This window comes from Sminthopsis crassicaudata, chromosome 1 (genome assembly GCF_048593235.1).
Source record: "Sminthopsis crassicaudata isolate SCR6 chromosome 1, ASM4859323v1, whole genome shotgun sequence".
Classification (NCBI taxonomy): Eukaryota; Metazoa; Chordata; class Mammalia; order Dasyuromorphia; family Dasyuridae; genus Sminthopsis; species Sminthopsis crassicaudata.
The window spans coordinates 152,106,177-152,118,041 of NC_133617.1; the positions used below are offsets into that span (position 1 = coordinate 152,106,177).

General features: G+C 35.0%; 1 pseudogene; it reads right to left on the reverse strand.

Annotated features, from left to right (window-relative positions):
- Window positions 1–541: 541 nt before the first annotated feature.
- On the reverse strand, window positions 542–1,011 carry LOC141552195 (large ribosomal subunit protein eL21-like; annotated as a pseudogene).
- Between the last annotated feature and the right edge of the window lie 10,854 nt (window positions 1,012–11,865).

Sequence of the window (11,865 nt, forward strand, 5' to 3'; positions counted from 1 at the left end):
AGGGAAGCATTTCAGCAAAAGTTGACTAGTGTTGACAAAGGAGTCCAACTATATATTCAATGCTCCATACATATATATCCCAACCTGTGTAAAGAAAAGGAGAAAGAACCTTTCTTCACATATTTCTTGGACCAAGGTTTAGTCAGTATAATTTCTTGTATTCAAATTTGCTATTGTACTTTCTATTTATATAGGTTGCAGTTATTTCATATATTGTTTTAATGGTTCAAGTTTTTTCATCAGTATATTGAACTCTTGTGATTCTCTGTATATTCCTATTCATCTTCTCTTAAAATTGATATTAAGGATTAAAAGTGGCTTAGCCATTTCAAAATGAAGGACATCTTTGTTTTTAGTTTTTCATTACCATGAAAAGTGTTCCTTTAAAAGTTTGGTATATATAGGAACTTGATTTCTGTCTTTTACCTCTTTTGACTTCATTGAGAGTCATATCAGTGGGATCTGGGGCAGGATGCATGGATATCTTAATGACTTTCTCCCTCCCTCCCCCTGCATATTCCAAGAATCTTTATATATTTATCTATTTATTTATTATAATCATTTCTTTGTAGGGAATTAGTTCCAATAGCTCATTGCCATTGGTTCTCACAAAGTGTGCTTCTCTGAATGAGACAAGCTAATGTTCCAACTGAGCCCAAGTGCCTTTTGTTTTGTCTTTTGATCATTTTACTTTATCCAGTTCAGGAAGATATCTTTACACTTAGGATGCTTAATATGCTCAATAAGCACATTCATTCTCTTGGCTAAAATCTTGCCCTCAACCTATTTGTTTACAACAATACCTACAGCATATTGAATAACATCGTAGATCAATCCAGTCTTACTATGCTAACATTTGTGGGGCATTCCTTGCTGAACTGTGCCCCTACTTTGGTATTAACAATATCACCTTTCCTGTATATATGTAGCCAAAGGGACCAAGCCATGTTTTCAAAAGGGCCTGGAAAATATGTATTATATCCTTCTCCTTTTATGTTTTGTGTTTGTCATTTTGGCAATCCAGTGGAATATGATAGACCTACAAAAAGCTTTACTGACTTTCTTAAAAGAATAATTCCAAACTGCCTTTTAGAATTATTAAACTAATTCATTATTTAACCAACAGTGTTTTATTGTTCCCATCTTTTCAAAACCCCTCTGGCTTCACAATTGATCCCCTTTTGTCATCCTTTCTAATTTTTTGGATATGAGATGAGACTTTAGAGTTGCATTTTTTGATTTTTGGTGATTTGGAGCAATTTTTATGTGGTTGTATATAGTTTGCAATTGTGAATTACTGGTCTATATCTCTTGGTCATTTATCTAATATCAATGATCTATTAATTAATAAATTGGATGACCTTTTTCCCAATCTATGTCACTTCACTACTTACAAACCTTCAATAGTTCCCTGTCTCAATGATAAAAAAAAATTCCTCAGCTTCAAATATAATACCTTTTCCAATTTGGTTCTATTCTGGTTTCCTTCTCTTATTTCATTTCACTTCTAATAACAAACCACACAAAGCTGTTCTACTTGCCCTATACTTAGTCCTCCATGTCTATGAACAGAATATTTCTCTGTGGAGAGAGAGAGAGAGAGAGAGAGAGAGAGAGAGAGAGAGAGAGAGAGAGAGAGAGAGAGAGAGAGAGAGAGAGAGCTGTGAAGTTGAGGCACGATTTGGAAAATGACTAAATGTGTGGGATGAGGGAAGATAATGCATGAAGAATGTTGCAAAAATTACACATCTAAGAGACTTGAGGAACAATGGTTCCTTTGACAGAAACAGATTTAGAAGAAAAGTGGATCTGCAAGAAAGGAGGGAAAGCTTTTTATTTGGTTTAGTTTGCTTTAAAAAAAAAAAAAAACACATGCTGGATTCGAGGAATCTCTTGAATATTTAGTTTGAAATGTTCAATAGACAAATGGAAATGACAGACTAGAGCTTGGAGGAGAGAAGGAACTGAATATGTAGGTCTGAGAATCATCTGCAAGCATCCTTAAATAAAGTGAGATCACTAAAATTTTAGAGGTAAGAGAATGCATAAGAGTTATGAAGAATGAGAGCCAACAAAGCATTCTGAGAAGTGTGATCAAATAGGTAGAAGAAAATCAGAAGTTGTTCAAGAAACTCCAGAGAAGAAAGAGTATAGAAGGGCATAGGATGGTCTTCATTTGCAAATGCACCACAAAAGCCAAATAAGATGAAGGACAACTCAAGAGAAGGTCAATCAATATTGTCCATTAAGAGATCACTGGTAGTTTTGGAGATAACATCTTTAATTGAGTAATGAAGTTGTAAGCAAAATTATAGTGGTTTTAGGAGTAGGGAGAAAAATAATGAGAATAGAATGTATTTTGTAATGGTTTGAGAAAGTGAGAAAATATGTAAGAAAATGGTTTAAAGGAATGGTATGATCTAATGAAGGTTTTGGTATGTTTTGTTTCAAAGGAAAGGGTAAATTTGTTTACATTTATGTATAGTAGGGAAGGGCCCAGAAGATGATTTTTGAGGAAAGAAAGACCTGAATTGATCTGCAATCTGATGGATAAGATGAGAAGGGATGTAACCTACTCTAATTTTATAAGCAATGTAGAATTCTAAAATATTTTAATAGGTGACTGATAGGCTTAGATATATGCATTCAGGATGATTACTTTGGCTGTTTTAAATAGATGGGTTGGAGAAAAAAATACAGACAGGAAGTAGGAAGACCAGTTTGGAAGCTATTGTAACAATTTGAGGAGAGATAAAAAGATAATAATTAGAGAACATGCCATACCAAATGTAACTTACAACTAAATGCACAAGATATATTTAGTAATGATTATAAAAGATAGAAAAATGTTAAGGACAAATATGTAAGAGAGACTGTGGTTGGGGAGGGATTACAATATGTAAAGATGTTTAATTGTTCACAAATTTAACACAGCCTGATATTTTTATGAAATAGGCCTTTTAATCTACTTTGAAAATATGGTTAGAAAGTTTTGAAAATTACTGTACACCACAACTTTAGCAAAGTTGCAGGATACAAAATAAATCCACATAAATCATCAGCATTTTTATATATCCCTAACAAAATCCAACAGCAAGAGATACAAAGAGAAATTCCATTTAAAATAACTGTCACTAGGATAAAATATTTGGGATCTATCTGCCAAGGGAAAATTGGGAACTACATGAGCAAAACTACAAAACACTTTCCACACAGATAAAGTCAGATCTAAAAAATTGGAAAAATATCAAGTGCTCTTGGATAAGTCAAGTGAATATGATAAAGATGACAATACTCCCTAAGCTAATCTATTTATTTAATGCTATACCAATCAAACTCCCAAGAAACTATTTTATTGACTTAGAAAAAATAACAACAAAATTCATCTGGAAGAACAAAAGGTCAAGAATTTCAAGGAAATTAATGAAAAGAAAAGCAAATGAAAGTGCCTAGCTGTTCCAGATCTAAAACTATATTATAAAGTAGCAGTCATCAAAACCATTTGGTACTGTCCAAGAAATAGAGAAGTTGATCAGTAGAATAGGTTATGTTCACAGGACAAAATAGTTAATGACTAGAGCAATCTAGTTTTTGACAAACCTAAAGGACCCAGCTTTTGGGATAAAAATTCACTATTTGACAAAAACTGCTGGGAAAATTGGAAACTAGTATGGCAGAAACTAGACATTGACCCACACCTAACACTATATACCAAGATAAGGTCGGAATGGGTTCATGATCTAGATATAAAGAATGATATTATAAACAAATTAGAAGAACATAGGATAGTTTACCTCTCATATTTGTGGAGGAGGAAGGAATTTGTGACCAAAGAAGAACTAGAGATCATTATTGGTCACAAAAAAGATAATTTTGATTATATTATTTTTAAAAGTTTTTGCATAAACAAAACTAAAGCAGACAAGACTAAAAGGGAAGCAATAAACTGGAAAAACATTTTTATATTCAAAGGTTCTGATAAAGGCCTCATTTCTAAAATAGAAAATTGACTCAAATTTACAATAGTTCAAACTATTCTCCAATTGATAAATGGTCAAAGGATATGAACAGACAATTTTCAGATGAAGAAATTGAAACTATTTGTAGTCACATGAAAAGGTGCTCCAAATCACTATTAATCAGACAAATGCAAATTAAGACAACTCTGAGATACCACTACACACCTGTCAGATTGGCTAAGATGACAGGAAAAGATAACAATAAATGTTGGAGAGGATGTGGGAAAATTGGGACACTGATACATTGTTAGTGGAATTGTGAACAGATCCAGCCATTCTGGAGAGCAATTTGGAACTATGCTCACAGTTTGATAACTGTTCATACCCTTTGATTCAGCAGTGTTTCTACTGGATTATATCCCAAAGAGATGTTGAAGGAAAGGGACTGACATGTGCAAAAATGTTTGTGGCAGCCTTCTTTGTAATGGCAAGAAACTTGAAACTGAGTGGATTCTCATCAATTGGAGAATGGCTTAATAAATTGTGGTATAGAGGCGGAGCCAAGATGGCGGAGAAGAAACACACGACTCAGTGAACGTCCTCACTCCCTCACAACCAATTAGATAAATTAAGTCTCAAAATTAGCTCAGGACTGATAGATACCACAAGGACTGGAAGCATGACTTACCAGCTGAAGAGAATCTGGAGTTTCAACAGGAAAGGTCAGTTATCAGGGGAGGAATAAGAAAGACCAGCACAGACGGTGGGGTAGGGGCACACTGCGCCCATTGCGCTGGGAAGGGCTCTGGGATCAGAGAAGCCACTGAGGTAAAGGAATCTGGCACAGGCTGTTAGCTCTTCTCTGCTAATTATTTAGCAGTTCAGAAGAGAAAGCCAAAATATTTTAAAACTCAGATTAGATTTTCCCCGATCCTGGGGGGTGACTCAGCAAATCTCTTGGCACCAGGGGGTGTGGCCACAGCTACCTCCTGAGAATAGTTAAGAGACTGACAAGTGGGTGGATACGGCCCAAGGCAACACAGACTGCCTAGCTTAGCTGGAGGGAATGGAACTCAGCTCCAGGAAGTCCCAGAGAAGCGGAACCTTTGAACTAGGGACCGCGGTTTCTGGCAGACACTTCCAGTTTGAGCGCAGGGGCTTCTCACGTCACCTGCTGCAGACATTCACTCCCCACCCGGACACATAGGCTGGGCTTCCTGCAGTCTTCACTATTCTACGCCCTCGAAGCACAGTAGTGCTAATCACCTCTGAGGCACCTCCAGGGAGGGGGTGGGGAACTCTCTCCCAGAGCTCTATCTTAGCTAAGGCGCAGGAGCCGCTGCATCCATCCGGTCTGGGAGGAAGCTGGTAAAGAAGTAAATAATTTCCTACCCCAGGGACAGACCCCAAAACATTTTTTAAGTATGAGCAAAAAAGCTAGAAAAAACTATAGATTCCTTCTATACAGAGAAAGAGCGGGTATCCAACCCCGAGGAAGTTAACAGCAAAGATTCAGAAGATAACAACCTAAAGGGGAACGATTCCTGCCCCCCATCACATAACTCTCTCCTAGAAGAAGCTCTTAAAAAATTGAGGGAGATCGAAGAAAAATGGGGAAAAGAAAGGGAAGTTATGATAGAGAATAACAACGTCCTGAAATTGGAGTTGGAAAAAATAAAGAATTCACAGGAGATGCAGGGAAACAAAATTAATGAATTAGAAAAGGTTAAAAAAACACAGGAAAGTAGGATTTCTGAATTGGAAAAGATAAAAAAGTCTCAAGAAAATAGAATTTCTGAATTGGAAAAAGAAAATAATTCTCAAAAAAAAAAAATTAGGGAAATGGAAAAAAATTCAATAGAGCAAAATAATTCATTTAAAAACGAAATTGGGCATTTACAAAAAGAACTAAAAACTGTGAAAGAAGAAAATAACTCCTTAAAAGTCAGGATGGAACAAATAGAAATGAATGATTCACAGAGAACCCAAGAATCAGTCAAACAAAACAAAAAAAATGAGAAGCTGGAGAACAACGTCAAATACTTACTGGGAAAATCTATAGACCTGGAAAATAGATCTAGGAGAGATAATCTGCGGATTATTGGACTTCCAGAAAACTATGACCAAAAAAAGAGCCTAGATTCTATTTTACAGGAAATTATCAAAGAGAACTGTCCAGAGATAATAGAAACAGAAGGGAAAGTAGATGTGGAAAGAATTCATCGAACTCCTTCTGAAATAGACCCTAAAAAAAGAACACCACGGAATATTGTGGCTAAGCTGCAGAATTACCACACAAAGGAGAAAATCCTGCAAGCAGCTAGAAAAAAACAATTTAAATACCAAGGTGCCACAATAAGGGTCACCCAAGATCTGGCTGCCTCCACATTAAAAGATAGAAGGGCCTGGAACCTGATATTCCGTAAGGCAAAAGATCAAGGACTGCAACCAAGAATGAACTACCCAGCTAAGTTTAGCATCTTTTTTCATGGAAGAAGATGGTCATTCAATGAAACAGAGGAATTCTATATGTTTCTAAGAAAAAAACCAGACTTAAACAAAAAATTTGATCTACATCCACAAGACTGAAGAGAAACAGAAAAAGGTACACAGAACCCTTGAGAACTGTAACTCTGTTGTGGGTATATAAAAAATACTCAAGGATAATTTGATTTTACTGATATAAAAGAAAAAAAGGGGGGTGTAGTAAAGGGAAGGAGTGATAAAAAGAGGGAAACTACATCCCAGGAAGAGACATAGAAAATACACCATATCTGAGGGAACTTAGTGAGGGGGAGAATCATTGTGTGAATCTTACTCTCATCAGAAGAGGCTCAAAGAGTAAATAATTAACATATTTGTTTTTCAGAGAATTTTCTCTCGCCTCATTAAAAGGGGGGAGAGGAAAAGGGAAAAGGAAAAGGAGAATAAGTGAAGGGACTTGGAGGGAGAGGGGAGGGATCCTAAAAAAAAAAAAAAAAAAAAAAAAAAAAAAGAGGGAGGGTTGCGCGTCACAAGGGGGGTCTGTAAATTAAATATCGGGGAGGGGGATCAGGGGGGTCAAGGGAAAAAAGCATAATCTGGGGATAATACGATGGCAGGAAATACAGAATTAGTAATTTTAACTGTAAATGTAAATGGGATGAACGATCCCATCAAACGGAGACGGATAGTAGATTGGATCAAAAAGCAGAACCCTACAATATGTTGCCTACAGGAAACACACTTAAAGCAGGGAGATACATACAGAGTAAAGGTAAAAGGTTGGAACAGAGCCTATTATGCTTCAGGTAAAGCCAAAAAAGCAGGGGTAGCTATCCTTATCTCAGATCAAGCAAAAGCAGAAGTAGATCTCGTTAAAAAAGATAAGGAAGGAAACTATATCCTGCTGAAAGGTAGCATAAATAATGAAGCCATATCAATACTAAACATATATGCACCAAGTGGTATAGCATCTAACTTTCTAAAGGAAAAGTTAAGAGAACTGCAAGAAGAAATAGACAGTAAAACTATAATAGTGGGAGATCTCAACCTTGCACTCTCAGATTTAGACAAATCAAACCACAAAACAAACAAGAAAGAAATTAAAAAAGTAAATAGAACATTAGAAAAACTAGGTATGATAGACCTTTGGAGAAAACTGAATGGCAATAGGAAGGAATATACTTTCTTCTCAGCAGTTCATGGATCCTATACAAAAATTGACCATATACTAGGACATAAAGATCTCAAAATTAAATGTAGGAAGGCAGAAATAATAAATGCCTTCTTCTCAGATCACAATGCAATAAAAGCTACATTCAGTAAAAAGTTAGGGGTAAATAGACCAAAAAGTAATTGGAAACTGAATAATCTCATCTTAAAGAATGACTGGGTGAAAGAGCAAATTATAGAAACAATTAACAATTTCACCCAAGATAATGATAATGATGAGACATCATATCAAAATCTTTGGGATGCAGCTAAAGCGGTAATAAGGGGAAATTTTATATCTTTAGAGGCTTATTTGAAGAAAATTGAGAAAGAGAAGATTAACGAATTGGGCTTACAACTTAAAAGGCTAGAAAAAGACCAAATTATAAACCTCCAACCAAAAATTAAACTCGAAATACAAAAATTAAAAGGAGAAATCAATAAAATTGAAAGTAAAAAAACTATTGAATTAATAAATAAAACCAAGAGTTGGTTTTATGAAAAAGCCAATAAAATAGATAAACCTTTGGTAAATTTGATCAAAAAAAAGAAAGAGGAAAATCAAATTGATAGTCTTACAAATGAAAAGGGGGATCTTTCCACCAATGAAGAGGAAATTAGAGAAATAATAAGGAGTTACTTTGCCCAACTTTATGCCAATAAATTTGATAACTTAAGTGAAATGGATGACTTCCTCCAAAAATATAGGCTCCCTAGATTAACAGAGGAGGAGATAAATTGCTTAAATAGTCCCATTTCAGAAAAAGAAATAGAACAAGCTATTAATCAACTCCCCAGGAAAAAATCCCCAGGGCCAGATGGATTCACATGTGAATTCTACCAAACATTTAAAGAACAATTAGCCCCAATGTTATATAAATTATTTGAAAAAATAGGGGATGAAGGAGTCCTACCAAATTCCTTTTATGACACAGACATGGTACTGATACCTAAACCTGGTAGATCGAAAACTGAGAAAGAAAATTATAGACCAATCTCCTTAATGAATATTGATGCTAAAATCTTAAATAAGATATTAGCAAAAAGACTTCAGAAAATCATCTCCAAGATAATACACTATGATCAAGTAGGATTTATTCCAGGAATGCAGGGCTGGTTTAATATTAGGAAAACTATTAATATAATTGACCATATTAATAATCAAATTAATAAGAACCATATGATCATCTCAATAGATGCAGAAAAAGCATTTGACAAAATCCAACATCCATTCCTACTAAAAACTCTTGAGAGTATAGGAATAAATGGGTTATTCCTTAGAATAATCAGGAGTATATATTTAAGACCGTCAGTAAGCATAATATGCAATAGAAATAAACTGCAACCTTTCCCAGTAAGATAAGGAGTGAAACAAGGTTGCCCACTATCACCATTACTATTCAATATAGTACTAGAAACGCTAGCCTCGGCAATAAGAGCCGAGAAAGAGATTCAAGGAATTAGAGTAGGAAATGAGGAAATTAAACTATCACTTTTTGCAGATGACATGATGGTATACTTAGAGAACCCCAAAGACTCTGCTAAAAAGCTACTAGAAATAATTCAAAATTTCAGCAAAGTGGCAGGATACAAAATAAATCCACATAAATCCTCGGCATTTTTATATATCACTAACAAAATGCAACAGCAAGAGATACAAAGAGAAATTCCATTCCAAACAAATGTTGAGAGTATAAAATATTTGGGAATCCATCTACCAAAGAAAAGTCAGGAATTACATGAAAAAAATTACAAAACACTTGCCACAAAAATAAAATCAGATTTAAATAATTGGAAAGACATTCAGTGCTCTTGGATAGGCCGAGCGAATATAATAAAGATGACAATACTCCCCAAACTAATCTATTTATTTAGTGCTATACCAATCAGACTCCCAAGAAACTATTTTAATGACCTAGAAAAAATAACAACAAAATTCATATGGAAGAATAAAAGGTCAAGAATTGCAAGGGAACTAATGAAAAAAAACTCAGAGGAAGGTGGTCTAAGTGTACCTGATCTAAAGCTATATTATATAGCAGCAGTCACCAAAACCATTTGGTATTGGCTAAGAAATAGACCGGTAGATCAGTGGAACAGATTAGATACAAAGGACAAAAAAAGGTACATCTATAGCAATCTAATCTTTGACAAACCCAAAGATTCCAACATTAGGGAAAAAAATTCATTATTCGGAAAAAACTGTTGGGAAAACTGGAAATTAGTATGGCAGAAATTAGATATGGATCCACACTTAACACCATATACCAAGATAAGATCAAAATGGGTCCATGATTTAGGCATAAAGAGGGAGATAATAAATAGATTAGAGGAACAGAGGATAATCTACCTCTCAGACTTGTGGAGGAGGAAGGAATTTATGACCAGAGGAGAACTAGAGATCATTATTGATCACAAAATAGAAGATTTTGATTACATCAAACTAAAAAGTTTCTGTACAAATAATACTAATGCAAACAAGATTAGAAGGGAAGTAACAAATTGGGAAAATATTTTTAAAAACAAAGGTTCTGACAAAGGTCTCATTTCCAAAATATATAGAGAACTGACCATAATTTATAAGAAACCGAACCATTCTCCAATTGATAAATGGTCAAAGGATATGAACAGACAATTCTCAGAGGAAGAAATTGAAACTATATCCACTCACATGAAAGAGTGTTCCAAATCACTACTGATCAGAGAAATGCAAATTAAGACCACTCTGAGATACCACTACACACCTGTCAGATTGGCTAAGATGACAGGAACAAATAATGACAAATGTTGGAGGGGATGTGGGGAAATTGGGACACTAATACATTGCTGGTGGAGTTGTGAAAGAATCCAGCCATTCTGGAGAGCAATCTGGAATTATGCCCAAAAAGTTATCAAACTGTGCATACCCTTTGACCCAGCAGCGCTACTACTGGGATTATATCCCAAAGAAATACTAAAGAGCGGAAAGAGACATATATGTGCCAAAATGTTTGTGGCAGCTCTTTTTGTTGTAGCTAGAAACTGGAAGATGAATGGATGTCCATCAGTTGGAGAATGGTTGGGTAAATTGTGGTATATGAAAGTTATGGAATATTATTGCTCGGTAAGAAATGACCAGCAGGAGGAATACAGAGAGGATTGGAGAGACTTAAATCAACTGATGCTGAGTGAAATGAGCAGAACCAGAAGATCACTGTATACTTCAACAACAATACTGTATGAGGATGTATTCTGATGGAAGTGGAAATCTTCAACATAAAGAAGATCCAACTCACTTCCAGTTGATCAATGATGGACAGAGGTAGATACACCCAGAGAAGAAACACTGGGAGGGGAATGTAAATTGTTAGCACTACAATCTGTCTGCCCAGGTTGCATGTACCTTCGGATTCTAATGTTTATTGTGCAACAAGAAAATGATATTCACACACATGTATTGTACTTAGACTATATTGTAACACATGTAAAATGTATGGTATTGCCTGTCGTCGGGGGGAGGGAATAGAGGGAGGGGGGATAATTTGGAAAAATGAATACAAGGGATAATATTATAAAATATATATATATATATAATAAAAAAAAAACCCAAAAAAAAAAAAACCAAAAAAAATAAATAAATAAATAAAAATAAATTGTGGTATATGAATGCTATGGAATATTATTGTTCTTTAAGAAATGACCAGCAGGATGAATACAGAGAGACTTGGAGAGGCTTACATGAACTAATGCTAAGTGAAATGAGCAGAACTACGAGATCATTTACATGGCAGCAGCAAGATTATATGTCAATCAATTCTGATGGACATGGCTCTCTTTAACAATGAGAGGATTCAAACCAATCCCACTTGTTCAGTGATGAAGAGAACCATCTACACCCCCAAAAAAGACCATGGGAACAGAGTGTGGAACACAACTTAGCATTCTCACTTTCTCTGTTGTTACTTGTTTGCATTTTATTTTCTTTCTCAGTTTTTCTTTTCCTTCCTTGTTAATCTGATTTTTTTTTTCAGCAAGAAAACTATATAAATATGTATACATATATTGGATTTAACATGTATAGCAACATATTTAACATATGTCAGACTACCTGCCAGCTAGAGGAGTGAGTGGGGTCAATGTTGGAAAAATTACCCATTCATGTGCTTTGTAAATAAAAAAATAAATTAAAAAATAAAATTGTTAATCACAGAGGAAGAAACTAGAAAAAGAATCA